This window comes from Salvelinus sp. IW2-2015, unplaced genomic scaffold (genome assembly GCF_002910315.2).
Source record: "Salvelinus sp. IW2-2015 unplaced genomic scaffold, ASM291031v2 Un_scaffold2131, whole genome shotgun sequence".
Taxonomy (NCBI): Eukaryota; Metazoa; Chordata; class Actinopteri; order Salmoniformes; family Salmonidae; genus Salvelinus; species Salvelinus sp. IW2-2015.
In genome coordinates, this window is record NW_019943465.1 from 114,130 (window position 1) to 135,139 (window position 21,010).

At 44.7% G+C, this 21,010-nt stretch overlaps 1 pseudogene; it reads right to left on the minus strand.

The window, feature by feature from the left end:
* Nucleotides 1-21,010, minus strand: part of LOC112073047 (xylosyltransferase 1-like) — a 42,524-nt pseudogene that overhangs the window by 10,507 nt on the left and 11,007 nt on the right.

The following is a 21,010-nucleotide window of genomic DNA, read 5'->3' on the forward strand; positions in this document are numbered from 1 at the left end:
GGTTTAATGGAGGCTGCTGAACGTTGTTTTGGGTAAAGTCCATTAAGAGTGTGAGAGAGGTTTCTGGGTTAAGAAGAGTTATATAGAGATTTACCGCACACTTTTTGGATGAGTGAATAAATTGACATTATTATTTTTCCTTTCTTAATCTCTTCAGCTTCATAGGTTAGGTTGGTTGGATAACATTGGTTAGAAGCCATTTTCAGTCTATGCATAGAAATCTTCAGAGTAGAGCATTTTAGAGTTGCGCGCAAACTCGTAACTAGGCCCAGGAACATTCACTGTCTTTTGGTGAGCAACTCCAGTGTAATAGTCATATTGGTCACTTGTAGTTGTAGGGTTATCGTCTCGCCTGAAAGAGTGAATTCAATTCAGTGTCTGGTTGGAAAGCAGACTGGAACAGGTTTTTTCATCTAGGACTGTGTTCTGTGGTGTACTTTCGTCTATTTCTTGTTGTCGTATGTTTTGATAAAACTAAGGAGAGCAAGCGCTTGAGAGTACTTCAGATCGATTACAAGCGAATTACTCGATAATGAATAGAGTAGCCGCACCGGCACACACCTGCTTGATAATGAAGGGTGGTACTCAGTGGATCAGTGATGTGTTGGATTTGCCCAAGAGGAGTAAATGGCATCTATGCATATTTGTAGTGTTAGCAGGTAGTGTCTTTGTGCTAAGACTTGAAGACACGCAACGCGAAGACACCATCCAGTTGCAGGTCTTCAAAAATGAGATGTAGCATCATGAGGCACACCAAACATCCACACTTCCGGACTAGAAAACCCCCTTCCTGCAAGCCTGTTGTGGGGTTTGATAATGTAATAATGTGGTGGCTTGGCAGTGCGGTGGGGCTACTGTAGTATTAGGCCCATTCGCGTAGTGGAGAAAGGCGTGGTAGTAAGAGCTGAGCTGGGCATAGTGCTGATAGGCCTGGCTTAATAGTCATGTGCATCATCGATGACACTATTTCCCGTGGCGACTGGGGTTAGCCCAATGGGGTCTCGTGTGAGGATGGAGGATAGTGAGGTTGTATAATATAGTAGAGAACTGGGATGTTCATCGTGTGGGAGGGATCAAAGTTGTTTATAGTAGAGGAACATGGGATTGCACTGGAGGAGAGAAGAGATCGGTATTTGCTAGTATTCTGTTTGTGTGTGTGTATCTGTGTGTGTGTGTGTGTTGTGTGATAGCTCTTGTGTGTTGCCTAAGTGTGATGTTTGTGGCATTGTGGTTAATAGATGTTAGCGTCTAAATGTGTGGTGTGTAGGTGCATGAAGTGTTGTAGTGTGATATCTGTTTGTGTGTGTGGTGTGTGTGTACACCTTGGTAGTGTGGTGTGTGTGGTAAGTGTCCCGATGTGTGTACGTTGTGTGTATCTCACTTAGATAGCTCATGTGTGCTGTGCATTGTTGGTAGACTGCTACTAATCTGCTGTATAATTCCACGACACAACTGTTGGAATTAGGTGCTGATTATTGGGACAGCTGTCCAGAGCTGGGTAAACATTCCTGGTTCAGTAGCTCATTTACGGGGCGAAAAACAGCTAGGCTGGGAAAGAATTTGTGCTTGTGGTGGGGAGAAGGGCAGAGGAGAGAGAGGGGAGGGGCGAGAACGAAAAGGAGACTAGCATATCGAAAACGCGATAGATTGGACGAGCGGAGAGAGAGAAGGGATAACGAAGGGCAGAGGGATGGTAGAAGTGAAAGGGAGAGAGGATGGAGAGAGAAAGAAGTATAATCGTCAGTGTTTATTGATGTGATATGGTGAGTACTTGTCTGATGTGGGGGGTGCAGATGTCAGGGTTGATGAGGTCAAATGGTACTAGGGCGTATCTCTGCAAAGATACACGATACATACAGTTGTAAGTGGGAAGTTACATACCTTTAGCCAATGCATTAGCACACCTAGTTTTTTTCAAATCTCGACATTTAATTCTCTAGGTATGAGAATGCCTTGCCTTAGGTACAGTTAGGATCACCTGTGATATTTTTAAGAATTGACATTCAGAATAATAGTGAGAGAACTTGATTTATTTCAAGCTTTTATTTCTTTATCACATTCCCAGTGGGTCGAAGTTTACATACACTCAATTTATATTTGGTAGCATTGCCTTTAATTGTTAAAACTTGGGTCAAATGTTTTGGGTAGCTTCCACAAGCTTCCAAATAAGTTGGGTGAATTTTGGCCCATTCCTCCTGACGAGCTGTGTACTGTTCAGGTTTGTAGGCCTTGCTCGCACACACTTTTTCAGTTCTGCCAAAATTTTCTATAGGATTGAGGTCAGGAATTGGTGATGGCACTCCAATTGACTTTTGTTGTCTTTAGCCATTTTGCACAACTTTGGAAGTATGCTTGGGGTCATTGTCCATTTGGAAGACCATTTGCAACCAAGCTTTAACTTTCCAACTGATGTCTTGAGATGTTGCTTCAATATATCACATAATTTTCCTGCTCATGATGCCACTCATTTTGTGAAGTGACAGTCCCTCCTGCAGAAAGCACCCACAACATGATGTCGCACCCCCGTGCTTCAGGTTGGATGGTGTTCGTTGGCTTGCAAGCCTCCCCTTTTTCCTCCAACATAACGATGGTCATTATTGCCAAACGTTTTATTTTTGTTTCATCAAGAACCAGAGGACATTTCTCCAAAAAGTACGATCTTTGTCCCCATGTGCAGTTGCAAACCGTAGTCTGGCTTTTTTATGGTGGTTTTGGAGCAGTGGCTTTTCCTTGCTGAGCGACATTACAGGTTATGTTGATATAGGACTCGTTTTCGTGGATATAGATTCTTTTTGGGCCGTTTCCTCAGCATCTTCACAAGTCGTTTGCTGTTGTTCTGGATTTGATTTGCACTTTTCGCACCAAAGTACATTCATCTCTAGGAGACAGAACGCGTCTCCTTCCTGAGCGGTTTGACGGCTGCTGGTCCCATGGTGTTTATAACTTGCGTACTATTGTTTGTACAGATGACGTGCTACCTTCAGAGCATTTGGGAAATTGCTCCAAGGATGAACCAGACTTGTGGAGGTCTGTGTTTGAGATCTTCTGATTGAAGGTAACGTTAGCAGACACATTCAGACACATTCAGACACACACACACACACACACACACACACACACACACACACACACACACACACACACATTATGAGAAGTGTGTGTGTGTGGTGTGTGTGCGTCACTCTCATCGATCACACACACAAACGCAGCACGCTGGGATCCGTGTCAACTCTGATGTCATCACTGGGTATTGACGTGGAATGGATTTTGTCCAGTGGGCCGTGGGGCTCATGGGATTGGTTCACTTCAATAAGAGATCCAGTTGAAAGTAGAGAGAACTTAGTGACTCAGGACCTTCTGTCAGACTAACTTCCGCCATTATGTGGAATTCTGTGTGTGTGTGTTTGTGGGCCCTATTCCCTATATAGTGCACTACTTTAGACTGGAGACCTATGAGCCCTATTCCCTATATAGCACACTACTTTTGACCAGAGCACTCCATGCCCACCTGATAGGGTAGTCGGCTGCACTGAGGTTGATGAAGAAGTCCCAATTCCAGTCGGCCATCTTGAGAAGGTCGTCCATGCTACGCAGGTACATGGTGAGCAAGCTCGCCCCGCCCCAAATGGTGGACATCCTCCAGGAAGTAACACGGACGTTGGAATACTGGCTCGCTAGAGCCCCCACCTGTCTGTGGAGGTAGTTGGAACGCTGGGGGAAGGGAAGAAAGGTATTGGGTAAATTAATAGAGGTCTACATGTTTACCTGGTCTGCAGGTTGACCTGGTCTACAGGTTGACCTGGTCTACAGGTTGACCTGGTCTACAGGTTGACCTGGTCTACAGGTTGACCTGGACCACAGGTTGACCTAGTCTACAGGTTTACCTGGTCTACATGTTTACCTGGTCTACATGTTTACCTGGTCTACAGGTTGACCTGGTCTACAGGTTTACCTGGTCTACAAGTTTACCTGGTCTACAAGTTTACCTGGTCTACAGGTTTACCTGGTCTACATGTTTACCTGGTCTACAAGTTTACCTGGTCTACAGGTTTACCTGGTCTACATGTTTACCTGGTCTACAGGTTTACCTGGTCTACAGGTTTACCTGGTCTACAGGTTTACCTGGTCTACATGTTTACCTGGTCTGCAGGTTTACCTGGTCTACATGTTTACCTGGTCTACAGGTTTACCTGGTCTACACGTACAGTGCATTCGGAAATTATCGACCCTTGACTTTTTCTACATATTGTTTACGTTTACAGCCTTATTCTAAAATGGATTAAATTGTTTTGTTTCCCCCCTCATCAATCTACACACAATACCTCATAATGACGAAGCAAAAAACAGGAAAAATCAAATTTACACAAATTTTCAGACCCTTTACTCAGTACTTTGTTGAAGCAGCTTTGCAGCGACTACAACCTTGAGTCTTCTTGGGTATTGACGCTACAAGCTTGGCACACCTTTGCTGTATTTGGATTTTCTCCCATTCTTCTCTGCAAATCCTCTCAAGCTCTGTCAGGTGGAGGGGATCGTCGCTGCAGAGCTATTTTCAGGTCTTTCCAGAGATGGTCGATCGGGTTCATGTCTGGGTCTGGCTGGGTTTCTGCTGGGCCACTCAAGACATTCAGAGGTGAATGTCTGGTTCTGGCTGCACTCAAGGACATTCAGGGTGAAGTCTGGTCTCGGGCCACTCAAGGACATTCAGAGTGAATGTCTGGGTCTGTGCTGGCCACTCAAGGACATTCAGAGGTGAATGTCTGGGTTCTGCTGGGCCACTCAAGGACATTCAGAGGTGAATAGTCGGGTTCTGGCTGGCCAACTCCAAGACATTTCAGAGGTGAATGTCTGGGTTCTGGCTGGGCCACTCGGAAGACATTCAGAGGTGAATGTCTGGGTTTCGGCTTGGCCACTCCAAGGACATTCAGAGTGAATGTCCAGACATGACGCTTGCATTCAGGCCAAAGACTTTTTGATCTTGGTTCCATCAGACCAGAATAATCTTGTTTCTCATGGTCTGAAGTCCTTTAGGTGCTTTTGGCAAACTCCAAGGGCTGTCATTGCCTTGTTACTGAGGAGTGGCTTCCATCTGGCCACTCTACCATAAAGGCCTGATTGGTGGATTGCTGTCAGAGAATGGTTTGTCCTTCTGGAATTCTCCCATCTCCACAGAGAACTCTGGAGCTCTGTCAGAGCGACCATTGGGTTCTGGTCACCTTCCTGACCAAGGCCCTTCTTCCCCCGATTCTCAGTTTGTCACGCAGCCAGCTCTAGGATTTTTATATTGTATTTTATTTACCTTTATTTAACTAGGCAAGTCAGTTAAGAACAAATTCTTATTTACAATGATGACCTACACCGGCCAAACCCAGACGATGCTGGGCCAATTGTGCGCCGCCCTATTGGGCTTCCAATCACGTCCGGTTGTTGTGCAACCTGGATTTGAACCAGGGTGTCTGTAGTGACGCCTCGAGCACTGAGATGCAGTGCCTTAGACCGCTGCCCCAAACTTCTTCCATTTAAGAATGATGGAGGCCACAGTGTTCTGACATGCACTGGCCACTGTGGGACCTTATATAGACAGGTGTGTGCCTTTCCAAATCATGTCCAATCAATTGAATTTACCACAGGGTGGACTCAATCAAGTTTGTAGAAACTTCTCAAGGATGATCAATGGAAACAGGATGCACCTGAACTCAATTTCAAGTCTCATAGCAAAGAGGTCTGAAGACTTTTTTTGTTAATAAATTTACAAAAATTTTCTTAAAAACCTTTTTGTTCTTGTCATTATGGAGTATTGTATGTAGATGCGATGAGGAAAACAATTAATGTAATCAATATAGAATAATCCATGTGTAAAAAGTGAGGGTGTCTGAAAACTTTACGAATGCACTGTATATAATAGTAGTGTGAGTATGTAGATGGTCTCTAGTAGTCTACTGTATATATAGTAGTGTGAGTGCAAGGCTGTGTAGTCACACGTATATAGTATAGTAGTGTGAGTATGGTAGTACCTTATGGCTAATGTATATAGTATAGTGTGAGTAGTAATGTCTGTAGTAGTCTACATGTATATATATAGTGTGAGGTTTAATGAGTCTGTAGTAGTCTACATGTATATAAAGTAGGTAGTATTGAAGAGTCTGTAGATAGTCTTACATGTATATAGTAGTAGTGTGAGGTATGGTAGATGACTCTGTAGTAGTTCTACTTGTATATAATAGTAGTGTGAGGTATGGTAATGGTTCTATAGTAGTCTACATGTATATAGTAGTAGTGTGAGGTTGTTGGAAGATGGTCTGTAGTATCTACATGTATATAGTTAGTAGTGTGAGGTATGGCAATGGTCTGTAGTTAGTCTACATGTATTATAGTAGTATGTGAGGTAATGGTAGATGCTTACTAGGTCTACATGTATATAGTAGTAGTGTTGAGTATGTAGATGACTTACCTGTGTATCTACATGTAGTATAATAGTAGTAGTGTGAGGTATGTAGATGACGTTAGCCTGTCTTACATGTATATTAGTAGTAGTGTGAGGTAGTGATTACTACGATGACCTACGGTTAAACATTGTTGTTTAGTTTTATTAAGTTGTATATAATGAAGTAAGTGTTAGAGGTGTTTGGTAGATTGACCTTTTACCTTGTGTCTACATCGGTATATAGTAGTGTGTGTATATGTAGAATGTCTGTAGTAGTCTACATGTATATGAGTAGTTAGTGTGAGGTGTGGTAGATGGTCTTAGTAGTAGTGCTACATTGTATATCAGTAGTAGTTGGAGGTGTGGTAGATTACCTTACCAGGTCTAAATGTAATATAGTAGTAGTTGTGAGTATGGTAGATGGGTCTTGTGAGTCTACATGTTATATAGTCAGTAGTGTTGAGGATGGTAGATGACCTTACCTGGTTCTACATAGTATATAGTAGTGTTGAGTATGGTAGATGACCCTTACCTGGTCTACATTGTATTAGTAGTAGTGTGAGGTGTGTAGATGGTCTGGAGTAGTCTACAGTATATAGTAGTTAGTGTGAGGGTATGGTAGATGGTCTGTAGTAGTCTACATGTATATAGTAGTAGTGTGGGTGTGTAGATGACCTTACCTGGTCTACATGTATATAGTAGTAGTGTGAGGTGTGGTAGATGACCTTACCTGTCTACATGTATATTTGTATAGTGTGAAGTGTGGTAGATGGCCTTGAACAGGCGTTGGAACTGCCGAGACGCTCTGCATGGACCACCAAGACGAAGACCACGCGAAACAGGCACAGGCAGGGGGCAGTCTGCTCTGAGCCCTCATCCCACTGTACATTCACATTTGGCCTTACCTGGGAGACACACCACACACACACACACACACACACACACACACACACACACACACACACAACACACACACACACACACAACACACACAACACACACACACACACACACACCACACACACAACACACACAGCAGGTAGGAAGAAGACAGGGGTAACTTTATTACTAAAGAATTCTGTTGTTAAAAAGTAGAGTGCACAAATAGAACGTTTTATAGAAAGTGTCATTTCTATAGTTGTGTATGCATTAAATGCCAGGATGTTATACTCATTTAGGCTTTTCATTCTAGTTGGGAATCACTGCACAGTATTTAAGGACAGAGAATCGTTTCCAGACCCCCGTATGTGACAACAACAGCTATAATCAGAATAGGGATGGCTGTACCAAAAGATCCAAATCGGGACAACCCAACTGGGCATTAATGATGGACTTTCTCAGTAGGGAGGAGAAGATGATGTTCCGAGTTGGTAGATGGGACTTCTCAGTATGGAGATGGTATGTTGAGTTTAGATGTGATCTTCTCAGTATGGAGGAGATGATATGTTGATGTTTTAGATGGTACTTCTCAGTATGGGAGGAGAAGTATGTTGATGTTTAGAATGGTGACTTCTCAGTATGTTGATGTTGTAGATGGTGTACTTCTTCAGTATTGATGTTTAGATGATGACTTCTCAGTATGTGGAGGAGAAGTATGTTGATGTTTAGATGGTGACTTCTCAGTATGTTGATGTTTAGATGGTGACTTCTCAGTATGTTGATGTTTAGATATGACTTCTCAGATGATGATGTTTAGATGGGACTTCTCAGTATGTTGATGTTTAGATGGTGATTCTCAGTATGTTGATGTGTTAGATGGTGACTTCTCAGTATGTTCATGTAGATGGTATTCTCGAGTATGAGAGTGGTATGTGATGTTAGATTGTGACTTCTCAGTATGGAGATTAGTTTATGATGTTTAGATGGTGACTTCTCAGTATGAGGTAGTGTTGATGTTTAGATGGTGACTTCTCAGTTATGTTGATGTTAGATGGTGACTTCTCATTATGGAGAGAATTATGTTGATGTTTAGATTGGTGACTTTTCAGTATGTTGATGTTAGATGGTGACTTCTCAGTATGGAGAGAAGTAGTGATGTTTAGATGGTGACTTCTCATAGTTGATGTTTAGATGGTGACTTCCAGTATGTTATGTTTAGATGTGACTTCTCAGTATGGAGGAGAGAGTATGTTGATGTTAGATGGTGACTTCTCAGTATGTTGATGTTTAGATGGTGACTCTCAGTATGTTGATGTTTAGATGGTGACTTCTCAGTAGTTCATGTTTAGATGGTGACTTCTCAGTATGGAAGTAGTATGTTGATGTTTAGATGTGACTTCCAGTATGAAGGTATAGTTATTTAGTGTGACTTCTCAGTATGAGAGTAGTGTATGTTAGATGTGACTCTCAGTATGTTGATGTTTAGATGGGACTTCTCAGTATGTTGATGTTTAGATTGGTACTTCTTCAGTATGGAGAGAGTATGTTATTTAGATGACTTCTCAGTATGTGTTATGTTTAGATGGTGACTTCTCAAGGTATTGACTTCTCGTATGATTGTGGGACTTCTCAGTATGAGAAAGTATGTGATGTTTAGATGTGACTTCTCAGTATGTTATGTTTAGATGGTGACTTCTCAGTATGTTGATGTTTAGATGTGACTTCTCAGTATGGAGGAGAAGTATGTTGATGTTTAGATGGTGACTTCTCAGTATTGTTGATGTTTAGATTGTGGACTTCTCAGTTATGTTGATGTTTAGATGGTGAACTTCTCAGTATGTTGATGTGTAGATGGTGACTCTCAAGTATGTTCATGTTTAGATGGGACTTCTCAGTATGTTCATGTTTAGATGGTGAACTTCTCAGTATGGAGAAAGTATGTTCATGTTTAGATGGTGACTCTTCAGTATGGAGAAGGTAGTAGTTGATTGTTTAGATGGTGACTTCTCCAGTATGAGAGAGGTAGTATGTTGATGTTTAGATTGGACTTCTCAGTATGGAGAGGTAGTATGTTGATGTTTAGATGGTGACTTCTCAGTATGGAGAGGTAGTATGTTGATGTTTAGATGTGACTTCTCAGTATGGAGAGGTGTATGTTGATGTTTAGATGGTGACTTCTCATGTATGTTTATGTTTAGATGGTGACTGCTCAGTATGGAGAGAAGTATGTTGATGTTTAGATGTGACTTCTCAGTATGGAGGAGAAGTATGTTGATGTTTATGGTGACTTCTCAGTATGGAGGGAAGAAGTATTTATTTGTTGCAAACTTTTACTAAACTCTCACTCCTTTCCACTCTTCCTCCCTTTCAGTCGTCCATCCACCCTTCCATTACTCCCCCCACACACACACGCACACACACACACACACACACACCACACACACACACACACACACACAACACACACACACACACACACACACACACACACCACACACACACACACACACACAACACACACACACACACACACACACACACACATACACACACACGCTTGCACACACACAAACACACACACACCCACACACACACATGCACGCATTACACACACACACACACACACACACACGCGACGAGTGTGCACACACACACACACACTCTTCCACCTCTTACATGTGGTAGGTGTAAGTCTACCCTGTGTGCATAAATATCCCTCTCTCCCAGCACCACGCGCCCTGTTAGGCCCCTCTGGACGCACGCAGCAATGGCCTGATACAGGGGATCGATACACTGCCCTAAAACATGTTTTTAACTTCCGCTACACTGGCGTTGTGAAAACAGTAGGTTTTTAACTTCCTGCACACACGTAGAGCGTTGTGAAAACAGGTGAGTTTTTAACTTCCTGCTACACTGGCGTTTGGAAAACAGTCAGGTTAACTTCCTGCATACTCACTGGGTCTTGTGAACAGTAGTTTACTTCCTGCTACACTGGGAGCTTGTGAAACAGTAGGTTTTAACTCTTACCTGCTACACTGGGCGTTGTTGAAAACAGTAGGTTTTTAAACTTTCCTGCTACACAGCGTTGTTGAAAACAGTAGTTTTAACTTCCTGCTACACTGGCGAGTGAAAACAGTAGTTTTTTAACTTCCTGCTACACTATGCGTTGTGAAACAGTAGGTTTTTAACTTCCTGCTACACTGGAGGCGTTGTGAAACAGTAGGTTTTTAAACTTCCTGCTACACCTGGCGTGTGAAAACAGTAGGATTTTAACTTCGCTGCTACACTGGGCGTTGTGAAAACAGTACGTTTATACCTTCCTGCTACACTGGCGTTTGAAACAATAGGTTTTAACTCCTGGAGCACTGGTCTCGCCGCTGTGAAACAGTATGATTTATCTTCCGCACACGGGGCGTTTGAAAGCAGTATTTTTACCTTCCGTGCTAGTACAACTGGCGTGTGAAAACCAGTAGGTGTTAACGCTTCTGCGACACTTGTGGCGTTGTAAAAACAGTAGGTTTTACCTATCCTGCTAGCACTGGGGCGTTGTGAAAACAGTAGGTTTTTACCTTCCTGCTACACTGGGGCGTTGTGAAAACAGTAGGTTTTTACCTTCCTAGGTTTTTACCTGCCCACTACTACAGGGCAGTAGTGGTCTGCCCTAGTGGGCTCCCGAGTGGCGCAGCGGTCTAAGGCACTGCATCTCAGTGCAAGAGGCGTCACTACAGTCCCTGGTTCTAATCTGCATTGTTGAATACAGGCTCGTAAGTAAGCATTTCAGGGTAAAGTCTACACCTGTTGTATTTGGCACATATGACAAATACTATTTTATTTGAGGTTTTTACCTTCCTGCTACGCTGGACATTTAGCTTTAGCCCTAGGACAACCCAGCCAGCCAACACTATTCAGCCAACTAGCCAGCCAGCCAATACCGTCACGATCTTCATCAAAAAGTTTATCAACGACGTCGTCCCCACAGTGACCATAGATACGTATCAAAGGCCATGGATTACAGGCAGTATCCGTGCTAAAGGCTAGAGCTAGCACTTTGAAGGAAAAATGACATGGACATTGACTCTTATAAGAAAGCCTGCTACGACCTCTGACGAGCCATCAAATATCCTACTACACCAGCTTTCGAAGCTCGTCGGATGTGGCAGGTTTTGCAGACTACTACAGACTACAAAGGGAAATCCAATCGTGATTTGCCCAATGACACAAACCTCCCAGACTAGCTTAAGGCCTTCTATGCTCGCTTCGAGGCAAACAACACTGAGCCAGGCATGAGAGCCCCTGCTGTCCCGGACAACTGTGTGATCTCGCTCTCCGTAGCCGATGTGAATAAGACTTTTAAACAGGTTAACACTCGCAAGGCCGCTGGATCAGACAGAATACCAGGGCGTGTTCTCAGAGCATACGCAGATCAGCTGGCAAGTGTCTTCACAGCCATTTTCAACATTCCTTAGTCCCAGTCTGTAATCCCAACATGTTTCAAGCAGACCAACATTGTCCCTGTTCCTAAAAACTCAAAGGTAACCTGCCTAAATAACTATTGTCCCGTAGCACACCCTGGACCCACTCCAATTCACATACCGCCCCAACAGATCACGCTATCTCTATTGCACTCTACACTGCTCTCTCCCACCTAGACAAGAGGAATACCTATGTGAGAATGCTTTTCATTGACTACAGCTCAGCGTTCAACACCATAGTCCCCTCGAAGCTCATCACCAAGCTCGGGACCCTGGGACTGAACACCTCCCTCTGCAACTGGATCCTGGACTTTCTGACGAGCCGCCCCCAGGTGGTGAGGGTAGGTAACAACACATCTGCCACGATGACCCTCAACATGTGGGCCCCTCAGGGGTGTGTGCTTAGTACCCTCCTGTACTCTCTCTTCACCCACAACTGTGTGGTAACGCACAACTCCAACACCATTATCAAGTTTGCTGACACAACGGTGGTAGGCCTGATCACCGACGACGATGAGACAGCCTACAGGGAGGATGTCAGAGACCTGGAGCTGATCGAGGACTAAAGGAAATGGAGGGGCGAGCACACACCCATCCACATCAACGGGGCAGTAGTGGGCTCCCGAGTGGCGCAGCGGTCTAAGGCACTGCATCTCAGTGCAAGAGGCGTCACTACAGTCCCTGGTTCTAATCTGCATTGTTGAATAAGGGCTCGTAAGTAAGTATTTCAGGGTAAAGTCTACACCTGTTGTATTTGGCACATATGACAAATACTATTTTATTTGAGGTTTTTACCTTCCTGCTATTCTGGACATTTAACTTTAGCCCTAGGACAACCCAGCCAACTAGCCAGCCAGCCAACACTAGTCACCCAGGCAGCCAGCCAAAACCAGCCAGCCAGCACCATCCAGTCATTCTAAAGCTATAGATATCCTCTCCTCTCCCTTACTGCATCATCAAAGAGACGTATAATCATATAAATTAAACGCAGAATCTAAACCTTAAACTTTCTGGGCGGTTGGATGACAAAGTCTATCTTTAGTCAAGCTCACCCCCCCCCCCCCCCCTCAGGCTTTACTCAGCACTTCTCTATCTAACTCCTGTACTAACTAGTGTGTAATTACACTGGCTTGGCGTGGGCACTGCCCTATAGTGAGAAGAGTAGTATACTCTGCAGCTCAAATGGCACCCTATGCCCTATATAGTGCACTACTTTTTTTTTTTACCAGAATGTAGTATAAAGTGAACAAGGTGGTGTTTGGGACACAGCCATAGAGCAGTGCATGTGGTGGAATGTTCCCTAAATAGATCAGGCACTGGCAAGGCAGCCTCCCTGGGGAGTTCTAGACGGAACCCTCGGGAGAGCCCTGACTTCTGTCTCCAGGGTGACAAGTACTCTTTCCCTCCCTCTGTCTTTCTCTTCCCTCTGGGGATGGCGAGGTGACAAGGAGAAAAGACAAGGAGAGGATACAAGGAGAGGTGACAAGGGGAGGAGACAAGGGGAGGAGACACGGCGAGGAGACTAAGCAAGGAGGAAAGGATAGGTGACAAGGAGGGGAGACAAGGAGAGGTGACAAGGGGAGGAGACAAGGGTAGGAGACATGGAGAGGAGACATGGAGAGGAGACAAGGAGAGGAGACACGGCAAGGAGACAAGGATAGGTGACAAGGAGACAAGGTTAGGTGACAAGGAGAGGTGACAAGGGGAGGAGACAAAGATATATGACAAGGATAGGAGACAAGGAGAGGAGACAAGGTAAGGAAACAAGTACAACTGTGGCGGTCATGTAATTCTGGATGAGGGTAATTGTCCAGCCAAATGACTGTGGCGGTCATGTAATTCTGGATGAGGGTAATTGTCCAGCCAAATGACTGTGGTCTCTGTCCTAACCGTTCAAATAGCAACAAAAAAGTAATAACATGTAGCCATTTTTAGACGCACATTTTCTCCTTTCCTCCTCCACTCCTGACCGCATGTGCTGACATAGAAATAGAATGAATAGAGTGAGAGGTTCCAAGCCCGTTCTATTCATTATATTACAGGGCTGTGACGGTCACGGTACTTTGGATGATGGTGATTGGCCAGCCAAATGACCGCGGTCGCTGTAATAACCGTTTGAAATAGCATTTATTTCTTATATTTACACTGACCAGAAATATAAAGGCAACATGTAAAGTGTTTCATGAGCTGAAGTAAAAGATCCCAGAAACATCCCATTTCTCTCAAATTTTGTGCAAAAATTGAAAGACAGAGGGAGGGAAAGAGTCCTTGTCACCGTGGAGACAAAAGTCAGGACTCTCCCGAGGGTTCCGTTTATGCTGTTCTGTGAAGGGAGTAGTACACAGCGTTGTACGAGATCTTCAGTTTCTTGGCAATTTCTCTCATGGAATAGCCTTCATTTCTCAGAACAAGAATAGACTGACGAGTTTCAGAAGAAAGTTATTTGTTTCTGGACATTTTGAGCCTGTAATCGAACCCACAAATACTGATGCTCCAGATACATAATAATTGCAACATAATTGCAACAAATCAATATAATTGCAAAAGGGTTTTCTAATGATCAATTAGCCTTTTAAAATGATAAACTTGGATTAGCTAACACAACGTGCCATTGYAAAACACGCCTGTGTAGATATTCCATTAAAAATCTGCTGTTTCTAGCTACAATAGTCATTTACATCATTTTTTTATTTTTTATTACTAGGCAAGTCAGTTAAGAACAAATTCTTATTTACAATGACGGCCTAGAAACAGTGGATTAACTGCCTTGTTCAGGGGTAGAATGACAGATTTTTACCTTGTCAGCTCGGGGATTTGATCTAGCAACCTTTCGATTACTGGCCCAACGCACTAGGCTACCTGCCGCCCCATGTACAACATTAACAATGTCAGCACTGTATTTCTGATCAATTTGATGTTATTTTAATGGACAAGAAAAAGCTTTTCTTTCAAAAACAACGACATTTCTAAGTGACCCATTTCTAAGTGGGAGGAATACAATACACTCCCTTGTATGCGGTACAAATCACACTATTGTCAGAGCACCTCCTCGAAGAATATGAATTAGGCTGTTTGAGAAGGTTTGATTCCTAAGCAACCTGCCTACACATTGTTGGAAGAACAATACACCGATTTAGCTGCTGTAGTAGGTCAAAGCTTTGTGCTGGAACACCTTGGTAGTGCATGGATGAAGTACGCATTGTGAATTTCCTTTCTTTTTCGGGTTCAGACCAAAGCCTACTTCTCACTTAAAAGAATATAGATACACTGACTGTACAAAATATTAGGAACACCTCTCTAATATTGAGTTGCACCCCCGTTTGCCTTCAGAACAGCCTCAATTTGTCGGGGCATGGACTCTACAAGGTGTTGAAAGCGTTCCACAGGGATGCTGGCCCATGTGGACTCCAATGCTTCCCACAGTGGTGTCCAGTTGGCTGGATGTCCTTTCTGTGGTGGACCATTCTTGGTAAACAGAGGAAACTGTTGAGCGTGAAAAACCCAGCTGTGTTGCAGTTCTTGACACAAACTGGTGTACATGGCACCTACTACCATACCCTGTTCAAAATCACTTAAATATTTTGTCTTGCCCATTTACCCTCTGAATGGCACACAGACACAATCCATGTCTCAATTGTCTCAAGGCTTAAAAATCCTTCTTCAACCTGTCTCATCTACACTGATTGAAGTGGATTTAACAAGTAACATCAATAAGGGATCATAGCTTTGACCTGGATTCATTACTAATGTTTTGTCCACTCAGTGTATATCCGCTCTGTAAATGGTACATTCCCCCTGTAATCAGCCTCTACTCCAGAGTTGTATGTTTTATGTTTATTGCTCTGATATTGTCTATTCTGTTTGACGTCTGTGTTCTGTTTGTCTATTGTCTATTACTGGCAGCACCTTCTCACTAAGCCAGCACCTTGTCACCAAGGCAGCACCTTCTCACTGAGGCAGCACCTTCTCACTAAGCCAGCACCTTGTCACCAAGGCAGCACCTTCTCACCGAGGCAGCACCTTCTCACCGAGGCAGCACCTTCTCACCGAGGCAGTCACTTCTCACCAAGGCAGCCCCTTCTCACTAAGGCAGCACCTTCTCACTGAGGCAGCACCTTCTCACTGAGGCACATTCCCGGTGTACTTGGGGAATAGGTGATTATGATACAGTGCACTAGTTTTCACCAGGAGCCGTAGGTCTCTACATAGGTAATATGGTTCCATTTGGGATGCATTCACTATGAGACTCACCTTCTATGGTGCAGTATCGAGGGACGGTCTCCGGCATCAGTGTCCTCTCCTTGTGTCTGCAGTACACCTCAGCTATCTGCTGACGACACTCCCTGGTCTTGGCTCTCGACAGAGCCGAGATGGCCTCCTTCCCACTGATCTCACACTGGTGRTTCTCCCTCCGCTGCCCCAGCACAGGAGCCGCAGTCACCGACTTCCTGGGTTGGTGATGTCGCTGATGCTGATTGGATGTTTTGATGGAGGGAGAGGGGGAAGGTCTAGCGGGTTTAGTGGACAGCTGGGAGTGTGGTTTGGGTCGTTTGTGTGCGTGGCTATCTTTAAGTCCCGCTCCTCTGGGCTGCTGTGGAGGAAGAGGGTACTGCTGAATTACRTCGTTGACCTCATTGGGCAAGGCCTTTCCCAGAATGCCTTGCCTTAGGGCCTTGTCCGGTTTGTGTTTGGCGGCYTTTCCTGCCYTMCGCTGGCGCTGAGACAGTGACCGCGCCCCGAGGTTGCTGTTGCTGTCAACAACAGTGTCAAAGTCTTTGGGAACCGAGTTCTCATTGTTGTTACTATCCAGGAGGACTTTCTCCTTGGGACGCCAGGAGTGGTAGCCCTCCTGGAGGGGAGAGAGAGAGGAGGAGAGGGAGAGCGGGGGGAGGGAGAGGGGAGAGAGGGAGTACGGGGAGGGAGAGGGGGGGGGAGAGGGGAGAGAGGGGAGAGGGGGGGAGGGAGAGGGGAGAGAGGGGAGAGGGGGGAGGGAGAGGGGAGAGAGGGAGTACGGGAGGGAGAGGGGGGGAGAGGGGAGAGAGGGGAGAGGGGGGAGGGAGAGGGGAGAGAGGGGAGGGAGGGGAGAGGAGAGAGAGGAGGAAAGGGAGAGAGGGGGAGGGAGAGGGGAGAGAGGGAGTACGGGGAGGGAGAGGGGGGAGGGGAGGGGAGGAGGGGAGGGGGGGAGGGAGAGAGAGAGTCAGTCAGTGTAACAATAGGAAAAGAGAGTATACTGAGTTCTGTAGGACAGAGACACAGAGAGAATGAGTACTGCACACTGCCCTATCCCATCTGGACAAGAGGAATACCTATGTAAGAATGCTGTTCATTGACTACATCTCAGCATTCAACACCATAGTATCCTCCAAGCTCATCATCAAGCTGGAGGCCCTGGGTCTCAACCCCGCCCTGTGCAATTGGGTTCTGGACTTCCTGACGGGCCGCCCCCAGGTGGTGAAGGTAGGAAACAACATCTCCACTTTGCTGATCCTCAACACTGGGGTCCCATAAGGGTGCGTGCTCAGCCCCCTCCTCTACGCCCTGTTCACCCATGACTGCATGGCCACACACGCCTCCAACTGTGAGGGGTTCAGATCACAGACAGGCAATAATATTAAAATGTATTTAGATAAAGAATAAAAAAACTGTAGAAAATAAAAAACAGCAAATCAACAGTAAATAATTTAATGAAATAAGAAGTCTAATTGTTCTGTCTGTCCCGTCTCCCCCCTACCCTTTAGGTGCCACCCATTCCCACCTCCCTCCCCCTTCTCTTTAGGTGCCACCCATTCCCCCCTCTCCCTGGCTGTCTGTCTGTCTGTTTTGCTGACTGGCTGGCAGGCAGGCTGTCTGTCGGTCTGTTTGGCTGGCAGGCTGTCTGTCTGTCTGCCTGCTTGGCTGGCAGGCTGTCTGTCTGCCTGCTTGCTTGGCTATCTATGTGTCTGTCTGTCTGCCCTTGTGTATCATGTGATCAAGCATGGGGAACGCTGTCACTCATAAGATATGTCTGGGACTCTGACACAGGGGTTACAGTGTGTGAGTGTGTATGGAGGGAGAGCGTCAGCAGCAGTGCTATATGACCTGGTCCTGGTATGCCCTGTAGACAGACCAGCCCTTTCCAGGAATATCAATCTAGTTCTGTACTTAGGAATGAAAGGTTCCCTCTCCCACAAATATACATGCATTTTTTATTTTATTTTATCTTTATTTAACTAGGCAAGTTAGMTAAGAACAAATTCTTATTTTCAATGACAGCCTACCGGGAACAGTGGGTTAACTGCCTTGTTCAGGGGTAGAACGACAGATGTTTACCTTGTCAGCTCGGGGATTCGATCTTGCAACCTTTCGGTTTACAAGTCCAACGCTCTAACCAKTAGGCTACCTGCCGCCCCAATGCAGCATACAGACACAGTATAGACAGTCTTCAGAATACTGTACAGACACGTCAACGTCCACACACACACAGGGCTGTGTGAGTCTCGTCTAGGCAGGTTATTTCTGGTGGTACTAGAAAAGAGATCCGGTCCAACATTCTGATAAACTATCTCTACTGCTGTGCCACCTGCTACAATCATATCACACACACACACACATGGACACGGATACATAGACACACGGACACGGATACACACACACACACACACACACATAAGGACACGGATACACAGACACACACACAAACGGGGCAACTCAATATTAGGAAGGTGTCCTTAATGTTTGTTACACTCGGTGTATATTACTAAAGTACATTTGAGATCTGATCAAACTGACCAAGCAGAGAGGTTAAAGAAAACGTTAGCTAGCTAGCTGATAGCATCCAGATGAGACTGATACAGACTCAACTCTTGTCACGCCCTGACCTATGTTTTCTGTATTATTTTGGTCAGGTCAGGGTGTGACGAGAGTGGGTATGCTTGTTTGTCTTGTCTAGGTTTTTTGTATGTCATGGGGTGTTTGTAAGTCTAGGTATATTGTAGGTCTACGGTGGCCTGAATTGGTTCCCAATCAGAGACAGCTGTTTATCGTTGTTCTCTGATTTGGGGATCCTATTAGGTTGCCATTTTCCATTTTGGTTTTGTGGGTATGTGTCTATGTGTAGTTGCATGTCAGCACTCGTTGTTTTATAGCTTCACGTTCGTGTTGTTGTTTTGTTAGTTTGTTTAAGTGTTCTTCGTTAATAAAGAAGAATGTATTCAAATCCCGCTGCTCCTTGGTCTCCTCACTACGACGAACGTGACAACTCTGGGTCAAGGTCAATATTGATTATATACAACGCTAGATACTACAGAGTGGAGAAACTCAAGCTACAGGAAGAGGTCCAGAATAGAGAGGTCGTCTCTAGTAGAGCTAACCGTTAGAGAGATTATACTATCTCATTGTGACACCGCCTCTGAGATATAATAAAGATGACAAACTCTGAAATAAAATGTTCTGTTGCTATCAGATGTAAATGAGCAACTTCACTTTGTCTGGAGAGATTTCCTCTCTCCTCTCTCTCTCTCTCTCTCTCCTCTCTCTTTCTCTCTCTCTCTCTCTCTCTCTCTCTCTCTCTCTCTCTCTCTCTCTCTCTCTCTCTCTCTCTCTCTCTCTCTCTCTCTACTGAACTATCCTCTTACTTCAGTGGTTCCAACTGTTTTTTGGTTATCTGTCAACACACATAAATTGGCTCTGTCCAGACTTCCCTTGAAGTGCCCTCATGTCAATTTACCAGAGTGCCCTTCTATCTGATACCTCTTCTCACCAATCAGTGCTAGGTGCGCTTGTTGGGAAACAGCTTGCTGTCATCTGTTTACCGGAGCATCATACCTTACTGACTTCTGTTTCTCTCCTGTACTTGTTTCTGTTTTATTCCTGTTGTATTCTACTATTCTGTTCTCTACTGTACTCTACTGTTCTGTACTCTACTGTACTCTACTGTTCTGTACTCTACTGTGCTGTACCGAACTGTACTCTACTTGCTGTACCGAATGTACTCTACTGTGCTGTACGAACCTGTACTCTACTGACTGCTGTACTCTAGCTGTGTATGTACAACTATACTCTACTACTCTGTCCTCTTCTGTAACTCTACTGTGCTGTACCGAAACTATACTCTACTACTCTGATACTCTACTGTACTCTACTGTACTGTACCGAACTGTACTCTACTGAACTCTACTGTTACTCTACTGTTCTGTACTCTACTGTACTCTTACTGTTGTGTACTCTACATTACTGTTTGTAGTTACTGTATCTCTCTACTGTACTCTACTGTGCTCTCTGTTCTGTTCTGTGACTTGTTACTACACTGTGCTCTACTGCTTCTGATTCTGTCTGTCTCTACTGTCTCTGACTCTACTGGATCATCTACTGTTACTTGTTCTCGTACTCTACTGGTTCTGTACTCTAGATCGTGCTCTAACTGTTCTTTCTGTACTCTTACGTGTCTCTGGTACTCTACTGTGCTCTACTGTTCTGTCTGTACTCTCGTTCTGCTACTCCTGGTCTACTTCTGTTGTACTCTTACTGTTCGATACTCTTACGTGTACTCTTGTTACGTTTGTTCAGGACCGGGTTCCATGCAGCGAAGTTATATGATCCGCATAATTTATGCTGTTACTGATAAGTACAGATCAAGGGTAGCATGAGATTGGAATTCCCTTTATCACAATAGCATGTTACCGGGCGTCGTGTAAATCCACTTCACTTACTGCAGATCAATAACTAAAGAAGTTTTTTCAAATGCGTCCCTGTGTGTGTGTGTTGTTGTGTGTGTGTGTGTTGTGTTGTGTGTTGTGTGTGTGTGTGTAGTGTGTGTGGTGTGTGTTGTGGTGTGTGTGTGTGTAGTGTGTGTGTGTGGTGTTCCTCAGAGACAGCAGTGAATTGAATGTGAGGTAGTTGTGTTACGGCCCAACCAGCTTGGACTGACGTAAACAAATGCTCTGCCTCATTTCCTGCAGTCACCAATACACTCCCTAATACTGGAGAGGAACACGTACAAACACACCACTACACACATAACAACACACACATACATAGCACACAACACAACATACATACACTTATACGACATCACACTACACACACACACACATCACATACATACATTACACATACACACACACACACACACACACATCACACACAACACACACCACACAAGACAACACACACCACCAACACCACACACAATCAACTACAAGCACCAACACACACTCACACACAGCTACATCAAGAACACACTTGGCTCTGCGCTTTC